Source organism: Panthera pardus, unplaced genomic scaffold (assembly GCF_024362965.1).
Source record: "Panthera pardus isolate Hobbes unplaced genomic scaffold, ASM2436296v1 HiC_scaffold_6, whole genome shotgun sequence".
In the NCBI taxonomy this organism is placed as follows: Eukaryota; Metazoa; Chordata; class Mammalia; order Carnivora; family Felidae; genus Panthera; species Panthera pardus.
Genome location: NW_026526991.1, coordinates 73,753,537 through 73,779,816, shown reverse-complemented (window position 1 = coordinate 73,779,816; position 26,280 = coordinate 73,753,537). Strand labels below are relative to the sequence as shown.

Below are 26,280 nucleotides of genomic sequence, written 5' to 3'. Positions count from 1 at the left end.
ATTACATGACTATTATGTGAATTGTCACACGTACTCTTCAAAATGACCCTGTAAGATAGCATCAAGGAAACTGAAGTTGCTAAAGTTACCTTGGTAGCTTGTATATAATTGAAGAATTAAAATACAAGCCAAGAGAGTCTCAATCAATACCAGTACTCTGCTCATTACATACATCATGATGCCCCCCTGGGAGTATCTTTAATTTAGCCAGAGAGGTTTTTGCTCATACTGTTTTTGCAATGAAATAACTGCTTTATGACTTAGGCGAAGCACTTGACCTGAATTCTGATCTGTACAATGAGGGTCTTGGGTTAAATGATTTCTCAAGTCTCTTTTCCTTTCTTCTGGCAGGAGAGAGTCCTCCTGCTGACTGAGGTCATTTTTTTCTTTCAATGGCTGGAAGAGTGGCTTTGGCTCACCTGGAACTCACAGTTTAGCAGAGCCAGTAGACTAGGAAATCTGTTTCACTCCACCAGCCAAGAAAGAGCAGGTGGCTGGAGATTTCTCATGTTCTGGGGGAAGCTATTTGTCAGTGATCACCTAGATAACTTTGGATCGCAGCAACAACAGCTCTTGCTTGGCATGGGGTAGGTTTGGATGCTAATCGCTGCCTCATCTGTGAGCACTTCAGTTCTTGTTTCACACACAAGCCTGGTGAATATAAAAATAGAGGGAAATAACTTAAAAAAAAAAACTGAATCAGCAACCTGGAATTTTACTTTCTCTCTTTCTGGTTAAAGACTATTAACCAAAAATGCTCCACTAGTTGTCTGGAGATAGAAGACAGAAGTGGAATGAGATGCTTGATAATGTGGTTACTGTGCAACCACTTTCTAATTATATAGGTCCTTCCCATAGTAGGGATATGACAGGGGTGATAAAGTGGGCTCACACAGCGAGCGCATGGAAGATATATGCCATGTGACAGAGCCACAGTCTGAGATCTACAGTTGGAGAATATTTGGGTAAGAGCGAAATGACACAAATTACAAAGGTCTCCGCTGAAAACAAGAATATGCATCTTATATTACACAGTTCGATGGGCATACTCTTACCAGAAATGGCCTTAGCTTCAAGGAAGAGAGACACACATGTTGGGTCTTTGAAACAAGATTTGCTTTAACCAAATTTCAGGGAAGATGGAAAAAATAAAAAGGAAACAAAGGTATAGTATGCTTTACGCTTATTTAGTAAGCTTTGTCAAGTTTAATCTTTTTTTTTAGGTTTATTTATTTATTCTTAAAAAAAATTTGTTTTTAACGTTTACTTATTTTTGAGACAGAGAGAGACAGAGCATGAACAGGGGAGGAGCAGAGAGAGAGGGAGACACAGAATCTGAAACAGGCTCCAGGCTCTGAGTGGTCAGCACAGAGCCCAACGCAGGGCTGGAACTCACTGACTGCGAGATCATGACCTGAGCTGAAGTCGGACGGTTAACCGACCGAGCCACCCAGGCACCCCTATTTATTTATTCTTGACATAGAGAGAGAGAAATTTCAGGGGAGGGGCAAAGGGGGGGAGAGATAATCCTAAGTAGGCTCCACGCTGTCAGCTCAGAGCCCCGCATAGGGCTGGAACTAACGAGCTGTGAGCTGAAATCAAGTCAGACTCTTAACCAACTGAACTAGCCAGGTGCCCCTCCCCAGCAATTTTGTAAGGTAGATGGTACTAATCTCATTGTGTAAGTGAGAAAATGGAGACTTAAGAAATTTCCAGTAACTTGCTCAAGATTTATAATTGGGAGTATATCTGGGATATGAGCACACAACTTGTGGTTCAAATCTAATGTTTTCCCCACTACATTGTGCTTGATAGGCAATCATGTTGAACTTGCAGATTGGATATATGTGGGAAAATCTCTGTAACTTTTGATTCAGAATATGCAGTTAGATTTAGGAAGTGCCCATAGAAAGTAAAACCAAAGTACATTTAGGGCAAAACAGTAAAAAAAAAAAAATCTATTTCCAAAATAGTACGTTTTTTTTTTCCTTCTAACTAAAAAAAAAAAAACAGGTTCTATCATCACTTGGGCATAAAAATACATCTGCTCTAGCACCCATTCTCCCTCATTTTTACTTTAAAAATCTGTTGCTCAGTAGATATAATTGTCATGACATTTATAGTAGAATTGAGAATCCTATCTATTCTTAGTTTTACAGAAGTGAATTTTGATTTGAAAAACAATTTCAAGAAAACATAAAACCATCTCCAATGTCATTTATTTATTCTCTTTTGAATGTTTGAAATTTTGTTAAGATAGAAAATCAGAAATGGGACAAGAAAATTATTTTCTCAAACAAGAGAAGTCAAGTTACAGCAATGCTCTCCCTGGTTGCCTTGAAAATTTTCCCGAAGGTAAGTAGTAATTAATGTTCCTTGAATACAATCAATGTCTATTTACCTTCTAAAACCATTTAGATCTTTATAGTTAAATATGAAATAAGATATTGGACATAAAGTGCCCAGTGATAACATCAGTAGTGATTTATATTTTCTTTTTTAAAAAATGTTTTAAGTTTATTTATTTTGAGAGACAGTGACAGCAGAGGAGGGGCAGAGAGAGAGAGAGAGAGAGAGAGAATCTCAGGAAGGAGGATCCATGCTGTCAGCTCAGAGCCCGATGTGGAGCTCGAACTCACGAACTGTGAGATCATGACCTGAGCCAAAACCAAGAGTTGGACGCTTAACCCACTGAGCCACCCAGGTGCCTCAGTGATTTATATTTTCTAGACATTTTTTTCTAGACCTATTTTATCATCACTATAGAGAATTTAGGCAATACCAGCAAGAAAGGATATAAATGTTACCTGCAATCACATATTAGGAAGCAGGCCTTTATCCTTACAGTTTTTTCAATGAATATATTCACATATTTTATAGGAGCAGAATTATATGCTGTTTTGCAACTTTCCTTTTCCACTTTACAACATATTGTCAACATTTTTAATATTATTGGTTATATTTCTGCTATGTAACTTGACCTGTAGCATAGTTTCTGCTCTATGAACATACCACCATTTTAAAACAGTTTATTATTGGACATTGAGATTGTTTGCATTTTCCTCTATTACAAATGAATGTGAGAAATATAAATCTGTCTCGTCTTCTTCCTTTTTTACCCCTTTGGTTATGTTAGTTGTATTTTTTTGAGGGGGGTTTGTTTTGTTCTGTTTTGTTTTTCTTCAGTTTGGGGAAGAGGTACCAAAATGTTTCACTGAATTTTGCACATAAAATGGTAGTGCCTTTCTCTGAACTCTCAGTTCCCTCTGGACCTCAGCAACATTTCTTTCTATTGTACTTTTAATTATTCTGTTGTTGCATTTGTACTGATCTTTCTTTTAGACACATGAACATCTATATGTTTCCTCAGTCATGTCTAGAACCTTCTGAACTTGTCAACAGCCACTGTGGTGTAGACCAGTGTGTTCAGACCAGCTGTGGTGGAGCTTGTTGGAGGTGTACAATCTCAGATCCCAGACCCACTTGATCAGAACCTCAGGTGACCCCCCATGTACACTGAAATGTGAGAAACACACTCTACACTGATTACATTTTCTTCAGTATACATCCTGCTGTTTCCAACCTTTAGTGCAGGTTTTAATTTAGTTACTGTATTTTGGGCTTCCTTCTAAATAGAAATATTCTAATCTCAGCATGTTAGTCTGCTCAAGCTTCCATAGTTAAAATGCCACAGACTGGTGGCTTAAACAACAGAAATTTGTTGTCTCACAGTTCTAGAGGCTAGAAGTCCAAGGTCAAGGACCCAGCACGGTGGGTTTCTGGTGAGTTCTCTCTCTTTTGTCTGGTAGCCTTCTCACTGTCCTCACATGGCCTTTCTTCTGTACACAAACAGAGAGTGGGAGCTAGTGCTTTGATGTTTCTTCTTAGAAGGACATTAATTCTATTGGATTAGAGCCCCATGCTTATGACCTCAGTTAATATTAATTACTTTCTTAGAGGCCCCATCTCCAAAAGAGCCACACTGGATTTTTTACTCCAACATATGATTTTGGGGAGGTTACATTCATTCCATAATTCGGCATTTTTCCTTTCCATCTTAATGTGTTCATCCTTCCCTTTCTTCTCTTTCTATTACTTTTTCATCTCATAGTGTTGCTTTTTGGTTTCTCTGTTATTTTTCTCTGATTCTCTTTTCATAGAAGCCATGAGTCCTTTGTTGATAATACCAGCTTATTGAAATATTCTCTAGAATCTTATATTTTTAGAAATTTTTTCTCTAAACATTTTAGTTGTCACACATTCATTTTTTATTGACATATAATTGGCATATAACATTATGTTTTAGGTGTACAAGATAATGATTAGATATTAGATTAGATATGTATTATGTAATGATTAGGTATGTATTGCAAAATACTCACCACAGTATGTCTAGTTAACAGTCATCACCATCCATATGTAGAAATTTGTTTTTCTTTCGATAAGGACTTTAAGATGTCTCTTAGCAACTTTCAAATACAAAATATAGTATTGTTAATTATAGTCACCATGCTGTATATTACATATCCACAACTTATTTATTTTATAACTGGAAAATTGTATCTTTTGACCAACTTCACCCATTTCCTCCACCCCTCACTTCTGCCTCTCGTAACCACCAGTCTGTTCTCTGTATCTATGAGAGTGGGTTTTTGTTTTTGTTTTTGTTTTAGATTCTACAAACAAGTGAGAGCATATGGCATTTGTCTTTCTTTGTCTAACTTATTTCTCGTAACATAATACCCTCAAGGTTTATCCATGTTGTTGAAATCACAGGATTTCCTTATCACTCTTTCTTCTACAGCAAAATTCATTCCCTTTTCTCCCAGAGGTCCTGTATTTTCTGTGTGTGTTCTGCTAATTCTTACAGAAAGAGATTCAGTCCTAAGTCAGTGTTTGTCAAAAGACCAGAGAATAAATGGTTAAGGTCCCACTCTTGGTAAACTTTCCAAATCTTTAGCTGAAATGTAGATGGATATACTTAAATATTAATTTCCAGTTTCTTGCTGGCTTTCAATAAATATTTCTATTGGTTTCTGAGGCAGTTTTCAAACCTAAACTCACCGTTTAGTTGATACTTTTCATTAATGGGGTATTTGAAGAATTTTTATACCATAATTTCCCCCTACCTGCCCCCCAACTATGTCTTTAAATCAAGGAGCTACCACAAGTCCCCCCTACCTGCTGGGAGATTCTGCTTTAGGGTACATATTGGAAACAAACAGGGACGGAGATGGGGTTGACTCTTCTCTGTGGTGTCACAGAGCAGCAGTATGAAATAGAGTATGGCTTCTGATCTTACACACTGAGGGGCAGATGTTAAGCACTTTCTAGATTCTGTTTTTTGTTTTTTTTTTAATTCCCACTCTCTGTCTCTCTTATTATTAAATAAAATAACGCCTATCTATGAGGCAAAACTTGAATCATTTTCTACGAATCCTTTGGTACTAGATTTACCATTGGCAGACTTTGCTCCACAATTCTAGCACGTGGTGGTTCACATGATTAGATTGAAATATTGTGATTTTCATCTGCTTCTCTGTGTTGTCATTGGAGATTTAAGGGAAATGGAATCAGGCTCCTTTCAAATTATTAATTAATTTATATTTCTAACCAGTCATTCCAGTGCTTTTCTTTACTTTGTGTTTCATCCTGGGAAAGGTCAGGGCTTTCTTAACAAAATTGAAAAATGTTGGTCCTGAGAGACAAAGAGATCAAGATCTTCACGAGAAAGCCAACTTCCAGAGAAGATGGCAGAATAGGAAGAACCTAAGCTCACCTTGGACCATGAACACAGGTAGATAACACCCACATCAGCATAACTAACCCAGAAAATCATGTGGAGTCTGGGCAGAACAGACTCTTCACAGTTCATCATAGAGAAGAGGCCACATTGAAAATGGATGGAAGGGCAGAGATGTAGTCAACAATCAAACTAACCTGTGAGACCAACCACAAAAGGGAGGGATGCCATAAGTATGCGGAAGAGAGAGGAACAGACTCCACACCAGGCACCCAGACACAGGGGACCTGCAATGGGAAGATAAGTCCCCATATCATTTGGTTTTGAAAACCAGAGGGACTTAACTTTGCAAGTTTTTGCAATTAGTAGGGCTTACCACAAGAAAGTTTAAACATCAATAAGCTCAGCTTTGGGAGAGCTGGAGGGCAATAGGAAACAGTCTCTGCCCTTAAAAAGACTGGACAACAGGGATGCCTGGGTGGCTCAGTCGGTTAAGCATCTGACTTGGTTTTGGCTCAAGTCATGATCTCACAGTTCATGATTTCAAGTCCTGCATCAGGCTCTGCACTGACAGCATGGAGCCTGCTTGGGATTCTCTCTCTCTTTCTCTCTCTGCCCCTCCCCTACTCACTCTCTCTGTCTCTCAACATAATTAAATAAACTTAAAAAAAAAAAAAAAAAGACAGCACAACAAACAGCCCTGCTGAGTTAGAGCATAGAAACAGCATTTTGAAAGTGCTTGGGGTACACAAGAAGGGTATTTATTTACTAACCTCTTAATGTATGCTGGAGGGGCAGAGATCCTTAGGAGATTTCTCCAAGAACAAAAGAGCTGGTGGGTACCATTTCTCTCCCACACTTCCTAGCCTGGATATTAGAACACCTACAGGAACCAGTAAGAATACTTGCAACCTAGCTTGCTAACACTGTATGTCCACCCTTGTGTTCTCCTGTGGATTGCGCTGTCCAATTTGCTTCACTAGTAGAAGTCCCTCCAATGTGGCTCCAGGTTCCATCCTGTAAGCAGACAAGTGCATACTTTGCTAACACCATGTGTCCTGCCCCCAACCCCCTGTTTCCCAGCAGATAGCCCCATTCAACCTGCCCAACTTGGCATTCAAAGCAGACCCAACAGTGGTCAGCACCACTCCAAAGATACTCTTCAGCACAAGGGAAGATAACCACACAGACAAGTCCCATTGCAGTCCTAGAAGTTGGGCAGGGAGATGGGGCAGATATCTGATCTCACTGCTGACTTCACCTACCAACAAAAATATTACAAGGGGCAGAACAAAGAGGGATTCCCATAGTTCAGGGTCACTGCAACCCAAACAGATGGACTGGGGACAGACATCTTGTTGGGCTACAGGCCCTGACCACTTAAAAAAGCCTCTCAGGTGACAATACAGGGAGAGTTCCCTGCAGTTTGGAGCTGCCACAGTTCAGGCAAAAATCTGGTCTAACCCAACTCAAGCCCAGGACAGCCCAAAATGGCCTCTTAACAGCACAGGGCCTGAAACCTGGCCACAACAAGCAAGGGGCACTATTGCCAGATGACTGGACTGAAGGGAAATGTGGCACAACCACAAGAGTAGGGAGAGCACAACACATAAAAGACACCCCTGAAGTGACAGTTTCTGGGAACAGGTGACATTGCACTACAGGGCACTACAAGACCCTCTTCATAAATCCACTACTTTCAAGATTAGGAGATGTAACTACTTTCCTAATGCATAAAAACAGACACAGAGAGTTACATAAAGTGAGGAGACAGAGGAATATGTCCCAAATGAAGGAGCAGGAAAAACCATAGCAAAAGATCTAAATGAAATGGAGATGAGCAATATGCCCGAGAGAGAATCCAAAGTAATCATCATAAAGACATTCATGGGACTTGTGAGATACTTCACTTAGTGAGAACTTCAACAAACAAATATAAAAAGGAATAAATCAGAGATGAAGTACTCAATACCTGAAAGTAAAAGCATAGTCAAGTGAATCAATAGCAGATTAGAGGAGACAGAAAAACAAATCAACAACTGGAACACAGAGTAATACAAAGCAACCGAGATGAATGGCAAAAACAACACAGAATAATGAGCCTTGGGAATAGTTTAAGGGTACTCAGTAAATACTATCAAGTGTAATAACATGCACATGATAGGTACCCCAGAAGGAGAAGAAAGAGAGAAGGGGCAGAAAACCTTGAAGAAATAATAGCTGAAAGTTTCCCAAATCTGAGAAAGGAAACAGAAATCCAGATACAGATATATACAGCAACCCCAATACAGTCAACCCAAGGGGTACCACACCAAAACACATAATCATTAAAATAGCAAAAAGTAGTAACAAAGACAAAATTTTAAAGCAGCAAAAGAAAAGAAAATAGTTACCTACAAAGAAAACCTCAGAAAGCCATCAGCAGAAACTTTGCAGGCCAGAAGGGAGTGGCGATGATATTTTCAAAGTGGTAAGAGAAAAACAAAAAACCCTGCAATTAAGTTTCTCAGACAAACAAAAGTTAAAGAAATTCATTATCACTAAACCATCCTTACAAGGTATGTTAAAGGGAATTCTTTCAACAGACAGGAAAGGGCATAATCAGGAGTAAGAAAATTAGGAAAATTAACATGTAAATGGAAACATAATGAAAGTAGTAGGTTAATTGTTTATTTTACTTTTAAAAAATTTATTTATTTATTTATTTATTTATTTATTTATTTAGAGCATGAGCAGGGAAGGGGCAGAGAGAGAAGGGGAGAGAGAGAATCCTAAGCAGGCTCCACACGGTCAGCACACAGCCTGATGTGGGGCTCAAACCCACAAACCATGAGATCATGACCTGGGCTGAAACCAAGATTCAGACGCTTAACCAACTAAGCCACCCAGACACCCAGTAGGTTAATCATTTATAAAAACTGTATGGAAGTTAAGGAATTGAGGTAAATGATGACCATACCCACAAGAAGAGCAAAATGAAACTGTTGAGAGTGGTTGCCTTTGTGAAATGAACTAAGCCTGTACCAGACTGGTCTTCATTTTCTACCTTTTGAATCTTTGACTTAAAAAAAATAACTTTGAAAAGACATTATTTCTGTATTTTAAAAAATTTGGCTTTAAAGGAATCTGGAGAGTAGGGGAAGGTGTGGAATATGGAAGAAGTCATTCACAAATAACTTCAAATCTACCTTTTTGTGTATAATTTTAGGATATAGTTAATTGTAAATTTGCTTAAATTTATAAGAATTTAAATTATTTTATGCTACAGAGACAATAACGAATAAATTTCACCCCCTTTGACTTAAAAACTTACCAACTAATCTCACTTTTTCTTCTACTTTTCATCACTATTATCAGCATGTTATAGCATCCTTTTTCTAAAAAAAGAAAGGGGGAGGGAAGGAGAAAGGAGAGAGAAAAAGAAGTTCAAAGGTCAAATAGAAGTTTGAAAGAAGCAGATGTGAAAGTTAGTCATGTAGAATAGAGACAAGATAAGCCATAAACAGCATGTGTTGCTATTAAAAACAAAGCTTATATTTAAAATAGTTTTGCTATCAATATGATATTTCACATCGATAACTGACTGAGCCACCCAGGAGTCCCTTCCCTTCAATCTTAAAAGTCTATCCCCATCACCTCTCTTCCCTTCTTTTTTGTTATTTTTAAAAAAAATCAGTTCAAGTCCAGGGATTCATTCAAGTAAAATAATCAACATGTAAAAGCTATAAAATAATTGAAATAAATAGAAATCCTTTTCCTTTATTTCTTTGTTTATACCCATGCTCCTTCAATATGTGACAGATTTTTTTTTTAGATAACTTCCTTCCTCAATAAAATGAGATGATTCTTTTTTAAAAGCATGATTTAATAAGTACATTGAAGCATTTGCCTAAATTGTCTTGTATTACAAATCTGGCCTTTTACCTTTCTATTTTTAGAGTAAACATATTTGTTTCTTAAAGACATCTTAGATCTTAACATTCTGGCTATTTTTTTCCAAAGTTTACTTATTTATTCATAAGTACATTACAAATCTAGAAAAAATGATTAACTTCTCCCCAATTTTTGTCTCTATGTGAAAACTCCCAACACCACAAGTAGAAACTAGCTAAGAATATGGCCTTGTAGTCACTTCACCAGAAGTTAATTTGTATATAAGCTGTATTAAAAAAGAAAATTAATATATAAATTGTTTATTATTTGTCCTAGAGTAAATTTATTTTACTGGTAATGCATATTTATTTTTAAGAGACAATTTTGTATTCTTTAATGAGTGAAAAGACTGATATTTTAATTTTATATTTTGACACTAATACTTTCTGATTTGCTTTTGTCAACATAAAATTCAATTTAGCTTGAATTTCATCAGTGATAAAGGGGAGATTGATATAAGGGAAGATTTTCAATTAGGAAGTAATATTGGGAGCAGGAGTTTAATTTTCAAAATTGGAGCCAAAGATACTATTCTAGTTTATTACCAATCTCTGGTGAGTATTTTAAAAATAGTGGTTAAGCATATTTTGAAATATGAAATGGTAAAGAAAATAAACTTTTGGCTTAGGGCATACCATGTCTGTGGAGTTAAATAATTAATATCTCATTCCTACCAATTTCAGAGATCACTAGCTCTCATTGCTGAACTTTCCAGTTCGCTGGCCAAGGGAAACACAGCAGAAAGGCTTTTGTAGATTTTTATCAAACAGTAGAAGCAGAAATGCAGGAGAGAAACAGAAAAGTTCTCACTTTCCAATATTTATCCTCCCTGATTCCATTGGGATAAAGCCTCTTTCTTCCATTTGAGGGAGAGTTGGAAGGGAAGAAACACTTCCAAACTTTCTCTCCAACTTATTTCTTATTCCTTCCTGCGTTAGTTTTTTAGAGCTACTGTAACCAACTGAGTGGTTTAAAGCAACAGGAGGTTTTTCTCTCACAGTGCTGGAGACCAGAATTCTGAATCCAGGTATTGGTAGGACCATGCTCCCTTCTGACAGCTCTAGGGAAGAATGCTTCCTCGCCTCTTCCTAGCTTCTGGTGGCTGCTGGCACACCTTGGTTTGCAGCTGCTCTAACTCTCCTCTATGCCTCCATCTTTACATGGTGTTCTTCCCTCTGGTGTTTGTCTCTGGGACAAAATTTCACTCTTCTTACAAGAATACTAGTCATTGGATTAGGGCCTACCTTAATGCATCATGACTTAACCTTTATTTAATTACATCTGCAAAGACACTGTTGCCAAATAAGATCACATTCAAGGGAATGGCGTGGGGGAGGGTTAGGACTGGAAGGTATCTTTTTGGGGAGACACAATTCAACCACGACGCTCCCTCAATGAGGAGATGGTGATTCCAGTTACTTAGAATTTGAGCTTCATTGGTGCACATTTAATATTGGGCAGATTCTTTTTGTCTCAACGTTAAGACTTGAAGATATACCATGCTCATTTATGTTCTTCATCCAGGTGTAAGTGACTTCTGTGCATTTGGCTGAGCAGTATTTATATCTGGGAGCCCTAACTATCTCAGTGATAGAGGATCACTGTTCTTTGACTCAGTAACAACTTTTCCTGCACCTGGGTGAGCAATTCAGGTTGAGTGTGTACCCTGTAGAATCAGCTGCCTTCAACTCGGAGGGAAGAGAATAGGAAACTTTACCTTACCTTCAAACCTGAATGGCATTCTCTAATACAGTTTACCTGAAGCACCAAATTTAGAGAGATTAAAGCATGCTTGTCTAGTTTGATCATGGTGTACTTCATTCCCCATTAGGTTCTGATCCTGTATATGTTCCAGTACTCAATATGTAGAACTCACTGAAGCTGGTTTCTGTATTATTTCTGTAGCATCTCTATGCCAAAAACTCTAATATAACAGGCTGGTCTATTTCATGTTATATTTGGTCAGCCTTACCTATGTGGGTTTTAATACTTCTAAAAGGGGGCACCTGGGTGGCTCAGTTGGTTGAGTATCCAACTCTTGATTTTGGTTCAGGTCATGATCTCATGGTTCATCAGATTGAGCCCTGTGTCAGGCTCTGCATTGACAATGTGGAGCCTGCTTGGGATTCTCTCTTTCTCTCTTTACCCCTCCCCCACTCACATGTGCATGTGCACAGTCTCTCAAAATAAATAAACATTAAAAAAAAAACTTCTAGGGGTGCTGGGTGGCTCAGTCAGTTGAGCATCTGACTTCGGCTCAGGTCGTGATCTCATGGTCTGTGAGTTCGAGCCCCACGTCAGGCTCTGTGCTGACAGCTCAGAGCCTGGAGCCTGCTTTGGATTCTGTGTCTTCCTCTCTATCTGCCCCTTCCCCGTTCATGCTTTGTCTCTCTGTCAAAAATAAATAAACATTAAAAAAATATTTAAAAAAAACTTCTAGAGGGAGGAGCCAAGATGGCAGAACAGCATGGAAGTTTTTTCTTGTCTCATGTCCATGAAATACAGCCAGACCAACACTAAACCATCCTGCACACCTAGGAAACTGATCTGAGGATTAACACAACAATCTGCACAACCTGAATCACAGAGTTCAGCAGATACGTGGTGTGGAGAGGTAAACTGAGGGAGAGAAGCCATGGAGGGCAAGGAGCTGCTTTTGCATGCAGAGAGAGGATGGATACGGTGGGGAGAATATGGGAAAAGCACATCCCCACCAAAAGCAGCTGGAGAGAAAGTGGAAAAGTATAAACAGCCACAGGGACTGAAAAGGGAGAAAGGAGAAATGAGAGAGTTTAAATTCCATTAAGACTCTATAAACAGGGGGAGTGCAGAGTCTGAAACTCTGTAGCTCCATACCTGGTGGTGCTCTGGTGAGAAGGGCGAAACCTCAGGAGCAGAGTGAAGCCTGGAGGCCTTTGGGCCACACAGGAAGAGCCGGTTCCCCTGCTGGGAGGGCACCTGGTAGAGGCTGTGTGAGTCCACCAAAGGCAAAGGCTGCAGTGGACCTGGGAGAACAACTGCATTCACTGGTGCTGGAACAAGGTCCCTGGGGGTGAAGCCTGGTGCCAGATGTGTGTTGTGATTTGCCATAATCCCTGAAACGCTGCTGCTACACAATCACATGAACTTTTTCTGGGGTGGGCTAGCACCCAGCCGCAGTCTCAGCAGCATGGTCCTGTGAACATTCCTGGGTGCAGCCAGCACCAGGCCATTGCTCAGTGAGACCCTCCCACAGAGGGGCAGAACGGGTCAAAGTTGCAGTCCCTCAGAAATAAGAGGGTGGGAAAAAGAGCCACATCTGAGATAAAACTCAGAAGGGAAGTTCTGCCTGGGGCTTGGTCACAGCGTAAAAGCAGGGAATGGATGGAAGCCAAAGACAAAGGACAGGTACACGATTGCTGATCAGAGGAGTTCTGACACTAGAGACTGGGTAGCTGGGTGATGCCATTTTCACTGCTCCCGCACATGTGCACGCACACACACACCTACAAGCACCACAACAATCCACCCCAGTAAGCTAAGTAGCACCACCTAGTGGAGAACAGAGTTATTACACTAAGCCCCATCCAATTGGGCCAACCTCACTCTTCAGGAATACAAGTTTCTCTGCCTGCTTAGTTTATAGATTATACAGCGCTTCATAGTTTTACTTCTAGGGAAAACAAATTAATTACAGTCGTATTTCAGTCTGTTTGCTGGCCCATCTATTCAATTTTCTTTTTCTTTTTTCTTTTTTCTTTTTCATTTCTTTCTTTTTTTGGAATAAAGATTAAAATTCATTTTTATTTTCAATTTTTATTAAAAATATTTTCCTTTAATTTTTTCTACTATATTTTATATGTTTGTGTAAATTTTTTCAATTCTATTTTACTTCCATCATTTCATTTTATTCTATTTCAGTGTATTCATTTTTTCAAATTTTCAAACGATTTCCTTTTTTTTCTTTCCCCTTTTTTCTCTAATCTATCAAGGCCCTTTCAACACACACACCAAAACACACCTAGGATCTAGGATCATTTATTCGATTTGTGTATGTGTGCGTGTGTGTGTTTCATTTTTTAATTTTAATATTGTTTTTAATTTTAATTTTTTAGCTCATTAATTCCTTTTATCCCTTCAAAATGATGAAACTAAGGAAATTACCCCAAAAGAAAGAGCAGGAAGAAATGACAGCCAGGGACTAAACCAAGATGTCTGAACCAGAATTTAGAATTCACGATAATAAGAACACTAGCTGGAGTTGAAAATAGATTAGAATCCTTTTCTGCAGAGATAAAAGAAGTAAAAGCTAGTCAGGATGAAATTTAAAAAATGGTATAACTGTGCTGCAATCTCCAATGGATGCCACAGTGGCAAGGTTGGATGAGGCAGAACAAAGAAAAAAAGATACAGAGGACAAACTTATGGAGATTAATGAAGCAGAAAAAAATAGGGAGATTAAGGCAAAAGAGCATGACTTAGAATTAGAGAAATCAGTGACTCATAAAAAAGGAACAACACCAGAAGCGTAGGGGTCCCAGAAGAGGAAGAGAGAAAAATAGGGGTAGAAGGGTTATGTGAACAAATCATAGTGGAAAATTTTCCTAACTTGGAGAAACACATAGACATCCAAATCCAGGAAGCACAGAGGACTCCCATTAGATTCAACAAAAACCGACCATCAACAAGGCATATCATAGTCAAACTCACAAAATATTCAGGAAAGGAAAGAATCATGATGGCAGAAAGGGGGAAAAAAAGTCCCTAACGTACAAGGGAAGACAGATCATGTTCATAGCAGACCTATCCACAGAAACTTGGCAGGCCAGAAAGGAGTGGCAGGATATATTCAATGTGCTGAATCAAAAAACCATACAGCCAAGAATTCTTTATCCAGCAAGGCTGTCATTCAAAATAGAAGGAGAGATAAAAGGTTCCCAGAAAAACAAAAATTAAAGGAATTTGTGACCACTAAACCAGCCCTGCAAGAAATTTTAAGAGGGACTCTCTGAGGCGAGAAAAGATGAAAAAATAAATAAATAAATAAATACCCAAAGCAACAGAGACTAGAAAGGACCAGAGAACACTAACAGAAATTCCAACTCTACAAGCAACATAATGACAATAAATTCATATCTTTCAGTACTCACTCTAAAGGTCAATGCATAGCCAAAGCTATTGTGAATAGAGTGAATAGATGTGAATAGAGTGAATCAGTCAACCATGGTAAGATCTTGAGGAAGACCACTGCAGACTGAGAGAACACGTGCAAATGGCTGCAAGTGGGAACATAGATGCCTTATATGAAGGGTGGAGTGACCCGAGAGGCATGAAACAAGGAGATACGGTTAAGAATGAGACCAGAGAAGTCTGGACTCCAGGGTCTGGAGTACATGGCCTCTTACAACCTGACAGATTTTGTACTCCATTCTAATTGTGATGAAAAGATCCTGGAAGAGTTTGAATGAAGAGGCGACATTCTGTGATTGGGGTTTTGAAGGCTTACCCTGGCACAGTCTGGAGAAGAGAATGTAAGGGGGTAAGTGCAGAGACAGGAAACCAAGTAGGTGACCACTGCAATAGTCTAGATAGAAAGATGATGGTGAGAAGTCAGATTCAGAAGATACTATTTTCTTTTCTCTTCTCTTCTCTTCTCTTCTCTTCTCTTCTCTTCTCTTCTCTTCTGTTCTTTTATTATTTTTAGAAAGAGAGAGAATGAGTGAGGAGAGGGAAAGAGAATCTCAAGCAGGCTCTATGCTCAGGCTCTCTGCTAAGATCATGACCTGAGCTGAAATCAAGAATTGGACCCTGAACTGATTGAGTCACCGAGGTGCCCCCAGAAGACATATAATTTTAATTTTTTTTAATTTACTTTTGAGAGAGAGAGAGATAGAGAGCAAGCAGGGGAGAAGCAGAGAGAGAGGGAGACAGAGGATCCCAAGCAGGCTCAAAATCACAAACTGTGAGATTGTGACCTGAACTGAAACCAAGAGTTGGATGCTTAACCGACTGAGTCACCCAGGTGTCACCCCCAGAAGATATTTTAAACATGAAGTAAGAACAGACTTGCTAGTGATCAGATGTGGTATGGGAGATGGAGACCAGTCTCTGTTGACTCCAAGTACTGAGCCTACTACTAAGTAAAAATCTTAGCTAACTGTACTGGGTTGAATAGTGTCCCCATGGTCCCCACCTTCATGCCTACCAGGAACATCAGAATGTGACCTTACTCAGAAAGAGGGTCTTTACAGATGCAATCAAGTTACAGTGTGGTTATGGTGGATTAGGATGAGCCCTAGTCCAATGACTTCTGGAAGAGGGACTTCGGACACAGAGATGCACACGCAGGGGAAGAATGCCACGTGGAGATGGAGGCAGGGATTGGAGAGATGGAATGGTAAGTCAAGAAACAGCAAGGGTTGCTGCCACCAGCAGAAGCCAGGAAGAGGCAAGGAAAGATTCTTGCCTATAGCCTCCAGAGAATTCATGGCCCTGACAACACCTTCATTTCAGATTTCCAGCCTCCAGAACTGAGAGAGAATAAATTTCTGTTGTTTTAAGCCATACAGGTCATGGTAATTTGTGAAGGCAGCCCTAGAAAACCGATATACCAATTAAGGTGAATATTGATAGTTTGCTTTAATTTGCTTTCTCTGAGCACTAAGAACATATTCCCTTAAGTCTGCTGAGCAGCAGTTCCTCTCTCAGTTTTCTTTTTGTACTTTTAGCCTTCTTATCGATTGGTGTCTTTGTGTTTTCTTATTGATTTGTATGAGTTTTTTTTTTTTTTTTAATAAGAACTGTTTTAACTCAAGATTACATTTCCTACAAGGAAGTAAGGTACAATAGGTATAGTAGTCTCTTGGAAACTTTCAGACATTCTCTTCTTTATTTAAGCATGGATTTTCAAAAGAGAAGACATGGATATTTTGAAAAGAATTTTTAAAGAAAATTTCTCCAAAACCGGAATTGCTCATTTTAGCTGCATGTTTTTATAATATCGGATGTGTGATTTCAAAGGCATTGCCTTCAGTAAAACTAAAAAAAAAAAAAAAAAAAATTACTGTGGAGTATGTATTCTTTCACTGTACCTGCATACTAATCTGACCTTTTCATAGAAAAAGCCAGGCTTTTTTTGGGTTTCCATCCTATATATACACAGGAGTCAGAGGAGAAGAGGGGACTTCAAAATTATTGTCTTAGTATAAGAACTGAATTTAAACTGATAGAATTTTTGGAATGAATTCTCAAATAAACTAAATACAAATTTTTAAATGTATAGTACATAGTATGGATGTTGAAGCTATGTAATTTCTTTCAAAAGCTGGTATATTGTTTTAAGTGTAAAGATTATGTTTATAGTTTTCTGACTACCTGCGTTAAGCTAGAACTGATTCCGACTACTTATTCATTCATTGAATTAAACTGTAAAACAATTTTTTTCTTTAAAAAAATTTTTTTAACACTTATTTATTTTTGAGAGACAGAGCTTGAGCGGGGGGAAGAGAGAGCGACACAGAATCTGAAGCAGGCTCCAGGCTCTGAGCTGTCAGCACAGAGCCTGACATGGGGCTCGAACTCACAAACCATGAGGTCATGACCTGAGCTAAAGTCAGATGCTTAACCAACTGAGCCACCTAGGTGCCCCTAAAACAACTTTTTTTGAGAGAGAGAGGGAGAGAGTGCACACACATGTGAGCAGGAGGAAGGGCAGAGGGAGAGGAAGAAAGAGAATCTTAAGCAGGCTCCATGACCAGCACAGAGCCTGACTTGGGGCTGGATCTCATGACCGCAAGATCATGACCTGAGCTGAAATCAAGAGTCAGAGGCTTAACTGATGGAGCCACCCAGGTGCCCCTGAGTTTAACTTTTAAAAACATTTTCATAAGTATCTTTGAGTCATTTCTGCATGTATATGCTGTCTTCCTAAATTAAGTAAATGAAACCCAAAGTCACAGGTCATACTTGCCTATTTCTTTTGTATACGAAAAACTCAATTTACAGATGGCTTATAAATGGCTTAGAATTTAGAGTGGAGCAAATGTTTCCTCGTAAAATGAAACCATTGAAAACAATATTACCCCAAACTTAAAGGTAATTCAAAAATATTACTGAGGGTGTTTCCACTATCATACTAAAGTACTGTCTAATCAGTAGGCATGCTTAAAGGCATTGAGAGATTGCAACTTTTGTTTGACTTAGTCAATAGCTTGGTGTTAGTTGAGCCCAGACTTTACAAAGGTAGATGTTTGACAAATATTGTTAAATTGCAAATTATTTTTCTGCTAGAGAAGCAAACAATGTTTTTCTAGGAGGAAAGAAAGCCCCAACTTTCTAGTTTATTGCCATGAAGGAAATTAATCATTGTCTTAGTCTGTTTGCACTGCTGTAACAAAATATCACAGACTCGGTGGTTTATAAATGACAGAATTTATTTCTCACAGTTTAGAAGCCAAAAGTCAGAGATCAAGGTGCCAGCATAGTTGGATGAGGACTCCCCCTTCCAGGTCACATGTCAGAAGGGACCAAGGATTTTTCTGGAGCCTCTTTCACAAAACAGTAATCCTATACATAAGAAATCTACCTCTTGATTTAAGCACCTCCCAAAGATTAGGATTTCAACATATGAATTTGGGAGGCACAAAAACATTCAGATCATAGCAATCACTATTTTAAAATCTAACTTAGCAACCCTTTTTCAGTGTTCTTTCTTCCACTTTCTGTGTATACTTGTCTCTCCTTTTCTCTTTGGAACTAGCTTCATCTTTCTGCTTGTTCCCTAATTAAGCAGTTAAATGTCTTTGACATATGCTCTGTTCATGAACCTTGTTTTTAACTCTTTGAAATTCATACTTTTCCCTAATGAGAACTTAGAAATAATATACATTGTGGTTAAGCCCTAACCACATCCTACATAATTAGCTTCTGAGGTTACCTGGTATAATATACAATTAACTTTTAGAAAATCAGACTGTTATAATGAAAGCAATTTTAAAATAATGTCAAGGAATTTTATTTTAATTGACTTTTTGATGACAAGTAGGTTTGGTTAGAGGATGAGAAGAAAGGGGATGATGAGGTAGCAAAGGGGAGGCATTTATAGTTATTTATTCTGATAAGATGTTTGACACGTGCTCAGTAGTTTTAGACCTTTCATTCTATTGGTTCTTTATTATCCATACGGATCTCAGAGCTACTGATGTTTCTTTCCTTGGTGTGGGTGAATTCCAGCACCAGTCTTAACATTTTTCAGTTATAATGTCCTTGGTTACAAATATTATCTCTATATTAAGAGGCAGCTACTCTTATTAACATGCCTGCCTTACAAATAGGACACCAAGGTATGAAAAGTTAAATAACTCACTCACAGCCATCAAACTAGTAGTTGAGAAGCAGAGATTTGAACTCAAGCAGGTTGAAGTCAGAATTCACCTAATCTCACTCAAGCAGAACTCCCAATTCTGCTTTTGCAAGTAGAACTTACTCAACCTTGGCTGCCAGGAGGGAAAATTGAGGTCCAGGAAGGTTTGAGCAATTTGCCCAAGGTTAACTAGATAATTGATAGTGATTGGGATTATTTTATTAGTCCATAATAAAAAAGAGAAGGAAAAGACAAAGGCTAAGATATAGAGAGGGAGTGAGATGTGATAATTGAGTGAAAGCTTCAAAAGAGGAATTTGAGAGGGCTTTGTTAACAAAGGTGAGTTCACTTATTGAAAAGTTGCCTCAGGTAGAATTGTCTCAACTATGCATAAATAAAGGCAGAGATGATTGACTAGAGCTGAGGGGGAAAACTGAAGGGAAAGAATAAGGTTGTGAAAGTCCCTTTCTGTAAGAGTTCTCTGTGGTGGGTAGATATTGCATGACAATATTAACCCGGCACAACTGAGTTATTGTCCAGAGAAGGTGTAGAACAAAGACTAGAGAAAACCCAGCAGTGTGTTATAAAGTTTGAAAAATTGGTCTTCACATCTTTGGGTGTGTCTACACAGTCATTTGTATCTTTCCACAGCTGTATTGGTATATTAAAGCTCATGTTCTACCAGGCTCATGCGCACCATATCTACACCCCAGGGACTTGAAGGTTCTACATAACTATTTTATATAAATGCTGACATTTAAAATAACTTGATAGAGTGTTTATAGCCATTCAGAAAAAAAAAGCACATGTTTTCATGAATACGGTTACTGATGATAAAACTCTAACTTTGTAATAAACTAGTTACCAGTGCAAATTGGTACCTAGAAAAGTGCAGAGATTTCCAACTCAAGAAAAAGACTCTGGTTTTCACAGTTACAATTTGTTTACATCTACTTGTCCTGATTGGTGCATTAAAATATATTAGCTTGTTGAATGTCCTCATTCTCAGGAAAAGCATGCTAGAGAATTTAGGAATGAATTGTCATGATATTTTTCATTTTTTTCTCAAGATGCAAAAAAAAATACGTGCGTGTATGCGTATTTGTGTGTAATAGAATGAGAGAGCGCGCGAATGTGGCAATACATTGTCCAATTGTTGGCTCTAGGTGCTAGTCTTCAACTTTAATGTAAGCTTCAATGTTTTGATACAAACCAAAAAATTAAAAAATAACATACTGAGTAGAAAATACTTCAGGTCCTGTTGAATCACTACCGTTGTACACTTGAAACTAACGTAACATTGTGTGTCAATTATTTTGAAACAAAAAAAAAAAAGAAAAAAAAAGAAAATACTTCAGATTCTGGCTAATACTTCAGAATTGTAGTCCTGAACATTATTATTTTTAAATTAATAATTATTCCATAATTTGTCTTATTTTTAAACATTTTCTCATTTTGGAATATTCTTTATAGTTTTGATAATAATTTTTAAAAGTACTTATTTTGAGAGAGAGAGAGCAAGCAGGGGAGGGGCACAGAGAAAAGAAGAGAGAGAGAGAATGCCAAGCAGGTTCTGGCTTTCGGCATAGAACCTAACACGGGGCTCAATCTCATGAGCCGCGAGATCATGATCTGAGCCAAAATCAAGAGTTAGACACTTAACCAACTGATCTACCCAAGCACCCTGATAATAGTAATTTTTAATTTAACATTTATATGTTAGGAATTTTACATTTATTATCACTAATTCTCACAACAATCCTGGAAGGTAAATGCTCTTGTCTCCATTTTTCAGATAAAATAAAGAGGCTCAAACACATTAAGTTTTTTGCCCTAGGTCACATGGAACTATAAATGTCGGGGCTTTGATTTGTGCTAGTGTGTCAGATTCCAAACTCTGTGCTTTTTACATTATATCACTTGCTTCTCATGCAAAGAGATTCATTTTAGGTGGGTACGCAGTGATACTTTGGAAGAGAGCCCTTTCTGCTGTGAAATTATATAAAACTTCTGAACAAGAGAGTCTCCATTTGAAGTTTCATTTTCTTTTCTAACTAATGAACTCTTGAACTGGGCGAAAGGACCTTTTGAACTGGGTCAGAAATGCTAATTGTTTTACAAGCAGTTGCTTGTAAAATCGACAGGACCAGTGGCATCCAGACCATAAAACTGTCAGTGGGGACCTGTTGAAGACAGAGTAGTTAACTAATGCGTACACCAATAAACCGTAACACCAATAAGTTTGTCGATCAAAGTGTAAAAACAAAGGTGGTTCATCATGTTAGTAACCAGTTGGCAATGTTTTTCCTTTTCCTCCTTTTCTAAGTCGAGCATTTGCTCCCCCTCTTCCTCTCTCTCATAAAAATCCCTTGCTTTCCTTGTACAGGCAAGAAACTTCCTGATTGCTGCCAGAATCTGTGCTCCCCAATTTGCAATTTTGAGACCTCTGCAATAAAGGCCTTTGTTTCTTTTTCAGTTCACCTCCTTTTCTCAGTTGACAATGCCAATTAAAGCCGATTAAAACCAACACTCCGGCAAAATAAGCAGAATAAACTAGTTCTGCTGCTTTCACCTAAAAGCAAAGCTTTCAAAATCTGAATGCCTCTCTAAAAATCCAATGCAGGTTCATTACTTTATTTGACTAATCATAAGTAAGAGGTAACACTATCAATTGCATGCTTGATAGTACTATTTCAAAACTTACTGGCATTTAGCTGTTCCTTCAAGTTCCTGCAATTCTCTTCTTTAAAACATTGTATTCTTATCATTAAGTGGCACTTTTTCCCATGAGGCAAAACATCAGTCATTCACTCAACAAATATTTTCTGAGCACTTCTTATGCTCTTAGCATACCATGTATGCATTTTACTGAAAATTCTATTGCAATCTAAACCATATTTTGCTTCTGTTACAGATAGTAATATTTCACACTTTTTCCTAATGATTTTAAAGTTTTCTGGCATTAGCAAAACTCTTATAGGACAGTTATTTGCTGGACTATTTTTTAATATCACCATCTAATTATAAACTATAAACTAAGCAAGTAAAAATGTTCATGTCTACAATTCAAAAAAATTCACACTTGAAGTTCTTGATAAAGCCCCCAGAATATTTTAAAATAAGGGATCTTCTTTTTAACACTTAAAAAAAATTTTTTTAACGTTTATTTATTTTTGAGAGGCAGAGAAAGAGAGCATGAGCAGGGGAGGGGCAGAGAGAGATTGTGTCCCCCAATCTGAAGCAGGCTTCAGGCTCTAAGCTATCAGCACAGAGCCCGACATGGGGCTCAAACTCCTGAACTGCAAGATGATGACCTGAGCTGAAGTCAGACACTTAACCGACTGAGCCACCCAGGCACCCCTAAAATTTTTTTAATGTTTATTTATTTTGAGAGAGAGAGAGAGAGAAAGAGAGAGAGAGAGAGAGAGAGAGAGAGGAAAGACCAGAGAGAGAGAGAGAGAGGGAGAGAATTCCAAGCAAACGCCACATTTAGCACGGAGCCCCATGTGGGGCTCCATTTCATGACCATAAGATCATGATCTGAGCTGAAATCAAGATTTGGATGCTAACCCATTGAGCCACCCAGGCACCCCTAAAAAGGTATCTTCTTGACTTTGGGAAGATTTCAAAATGAGAGGATAAATCAGATGAGCCCTTGAAATCACTTCTAACCTGTGTGCTTAGGTGACTAATGATTAGTGTAGAGATCATTGCCTACTTTTTGGGTTCTTAAAGAAAAAAGGGTATTTCCTTGAAATCTTGTAGTAAAGTTTGGGTGAATGACCATTTTTAAAGAACTTGTCTGTAATGGATAATTTCCCCAAGTTCTGCTTAATGAAATGAAAGGCTGCCAAGATTCTCTTTAACAATAGTCCCAGGGATTGTCGAGCTTATTTCTCTGCAGATTTTCATTTCTTTAATCACACAGACTCAATGACTGAATATATTTCAACTTGTGTTTGCATATCCTATGTATTTTTTCCCTTTAGGGCTTGAATTATAAACTTTGCTTTAGAAGTAATGAGAGCCATCCTCTCTCTTTCCTTCTGTAGGGGTAGAAAAGTTTTCTTTTATTCCCTTTTAGGTTCTTCTGGATGATCTATAATTCAATTGATTTAAGACAGATTAACAGGAGAAAGAAATAAACATTTTAAATAACATGTGTATCTTCTATATACAGGGAGATACCCAGGAAAACTGAGTAACCCCTTAAAAAGGTCAAAGCCATCACCTTAAATACCATCTTCAGCTAAAGACAAAGAAGATATTAGGATTGGGAAGCCAGTTATGGGAAGTTACCAAGAAAACACAATAAATAAAACTAAGGTTGTTATATAAATTTAAGTTGTTGCTTCTCCATTGACAAATTTGTGTTTGAGTCATTCCCCTTTTCCTGGTACAACTCTTACAACTGTAAATTTCCTTTATAAATATAAGTGTCTCAGACAAAAAAAGTAACTTCTACTCAGATTTCTGAGCTTCAGTGTCTGCAGTTTCTTAAAATTAATTGGCTTGCACTCAATTACAAACCCAAGGCATTTCTAGACTGACCAGTTAACAGCGCAGGGACCAAACCCCACCCAATACACCAATAACAGGCAAAGTGGGCCATTGAAGCTGACTGGACTGAAGGCATAAGCAGTTCATTTACAACAGTAGAGCACATGGAATCCACATAGCAGACACCCCTGAAGTGTCCGGTGAACAGAGAACATTGTACTACAGGGCACCACAGGACCTCTTCATAAGGCTGCTACTTTGAAGATCAAGAGAGATAGCTGACTTTCTTAATACATAGAAACAAACACAGAATGTTAGATAAAATGAGGAAACAGAGGAATATGTCCCAAATGAAAGAACAGGACAAAACCACAACAAAAGAGCTAGATAAAATGGAGATAAGCAATATGCCTGATAAATAATTCAAAGTAATGATCATAAAGATACTTACTTGATTTGAGAAAAAGGTGGAAGATTTCAGTGACACCTTCAACAAAGAGATAGAGCAAATCAGAGATGATGAACTCAATAACTGAAAGTAAAAATACACTGGAGGCAATTAGTAGCAGATTAAAGGAAGCAGAAGAATGGATCAGTCACCTGTAAAACAGAGTAAGGGAAAGAAACCAAGCTTAATGGCACAGAAAAAAATAATAAAAAAGGAAGTTGGGTTAAGGGAACTCAGCAACATCATCAAGCATAATATTTGCATTATAAGAATACCAAAAAAAGAAGAGAAAAAGGGCAAAAAATTTATTTGAAGAAATAATAGCTGAAAATGTCCCTAATCTGGGGAAGAAAACAGAAATCCAGATGCAGGATACACAGAGTGCCCCCAACAAAATCAACCCAAGGAGGTTCACATCAAGACACATAATCATTAAAACAGCAAAAAGTAGTGCTAAAGACAGAGTTTTTAAAGCAGCAAGAGAAAAGAAAATAGTTACTTACAAGGGAAACCCCAGAAGGCCATCAGCTGATTTTTCAACAGAAACTTTGCAAGCCAGAAGGGAGAGGGATGGTATATTTAAAGTGCTGAAAGGAAAAAGCCTGCAACCAAGAACACTCTATTCAGCAAGGCTATCATTCAGAATAGAAGGAGAGATAAAGAATTTCCTAAACAAACAAGAGTTAGAGAAGTTCATCACCACCAAACCATCCTTACAAGAAACATTAATCAGGAGCAAGAAAATTAGGAAAGGACAATATTTTACAGGTAAATTGCAAACATTATAGATGTAGTTAGTTAATCAATTAGAACAAAAGCAATAAAATCAATTATATGTATAAAAAGCAGTCAAGGAATTCACAAAATAAAATGATGTAAAATATGACATCATATACACAAAATGTGGAATGGAGGAGTAAAAATTGTGTCCTTTTAGAATGAGTTCAAACTGACTAACCATCATGTTAATATAGACTACTTTATGTGTATAAACCTAATGGCAAACACAAATCAAAAACTTGTAGTAGATACACAAAACATAAAGAGAAAGGAATCCAAGCATACCACTAAAGAAAAGCACCAAATTGTGAGACAAGAGCAAGAGAAGAAAGGAACAGCAGAGGACTACAAGAACAACCACAAAATAAGTAACAAAATGGCAATAAAGTACATACCTGTCAATAATTACTGTAGATGGAAATGGAATAAATGTTTCAATCAAAAGACATACAATGACTGAATGGATAAAAAAAAAAAGAAAAAGAAAAGCAACGCCATCTACATGCTGCCTACAGGAGACTGACTTCAGACCTAGACACACATGAAGATTTAAAGTAAAATGACAGACAAACATTTACCATACAAATGGAGGCATAAAGAAAGCTGGTATTTCTATCAGACAAAACTAGACTTAAAAACAAGGACTGTAAATCAAAATACGTATAGCATTTTTTCACATAAGTAGAAGTCTAGAAATAAACCCACACTTTTATCGTCAATTAATTTACCACAAAGGAGGCAAAAATATACACTGGGTAAAAGAAGTCTCTTCAACAAATGATGCTGTGAAAACTTGACAGCTACTTTGACAGCTAGATGCTGGACTGGACCACCTTCTTACACCATACACAAAAATAAACTTGAAACGTGTTAAAGACCTAAATTTAAGACCTGAAACCAGAAAATCCCTAGAGGAAAACATTGGTGGTAATTTTTTTGACATCAGTCATAGAAACATTTTTCTAGATATGTCTCCTCTGGCTATGGGAACAAAAGCAAAATTGAACTATTGGAACTATACCAAAATTAAAAGCTTTTGCACAGTGAAGGAAACCATCAACAAAAGAGATGACCTAGTGATTGAGAGAGTATTTTTGCAAATGATATATTCAATAAGGTGTTAATATTCAAAATGTAAGAAGAACTTATACAACCCAACACCAAAAAAATAATAATAAAATTAAAAAGGGGAAAGTGGGGGTGCCTGGGTGGCTCAGTCAGTTGAGCGTCCAACTTCGGCTCAGGTCACGATCTCGCAGTCTGTGAGTTTGAGCCCCACGTCGGGCTCTTTGCTGACAGTTCAGAGCCTGGAGCCTGTTTCAGATTCTGTGTCTTCCTCTCTCTCTGCCCCTCCCCTGCTCATGCTCTGTCTCAAAAATAAATAAAAACATTAAAAAAATTTTTAAAAAAAGGGGGAAAGTGGACCTGAATAGACATTTTTCCAAAGAAGACATACAGACAGCCAACAGACACATGAAAAGATACTCAACATCACAAATCATCAGATAAATGTAAGTTAAAACCACAATGAGATAT

General features: G+C 37.9%; 1 long non-coding RNA gene across 1 annotated transcript; it reads right to left on the bottom strand.

The window, feature by feature from the left end:
- LOC109268829 (uncharacterized) lies at positions 1-24,055 on the bottom strand. The gene is made up of 5 exons (XR_002080808.2): positions 23,968-24,055; positions 6,517-6,760; positions 5,780-5,940; positions 4,383-4,469; positions 1-651 (listed from the first exon to the last, which is right to left on the bottom strand). It is a non-coding gene; the product is annotated as an uncharacterized LOC109268829 (long non-coding RNA).
- Between the last annotated feature and the right edge of the window lie 2,225 nt (positions 24,056-26,280).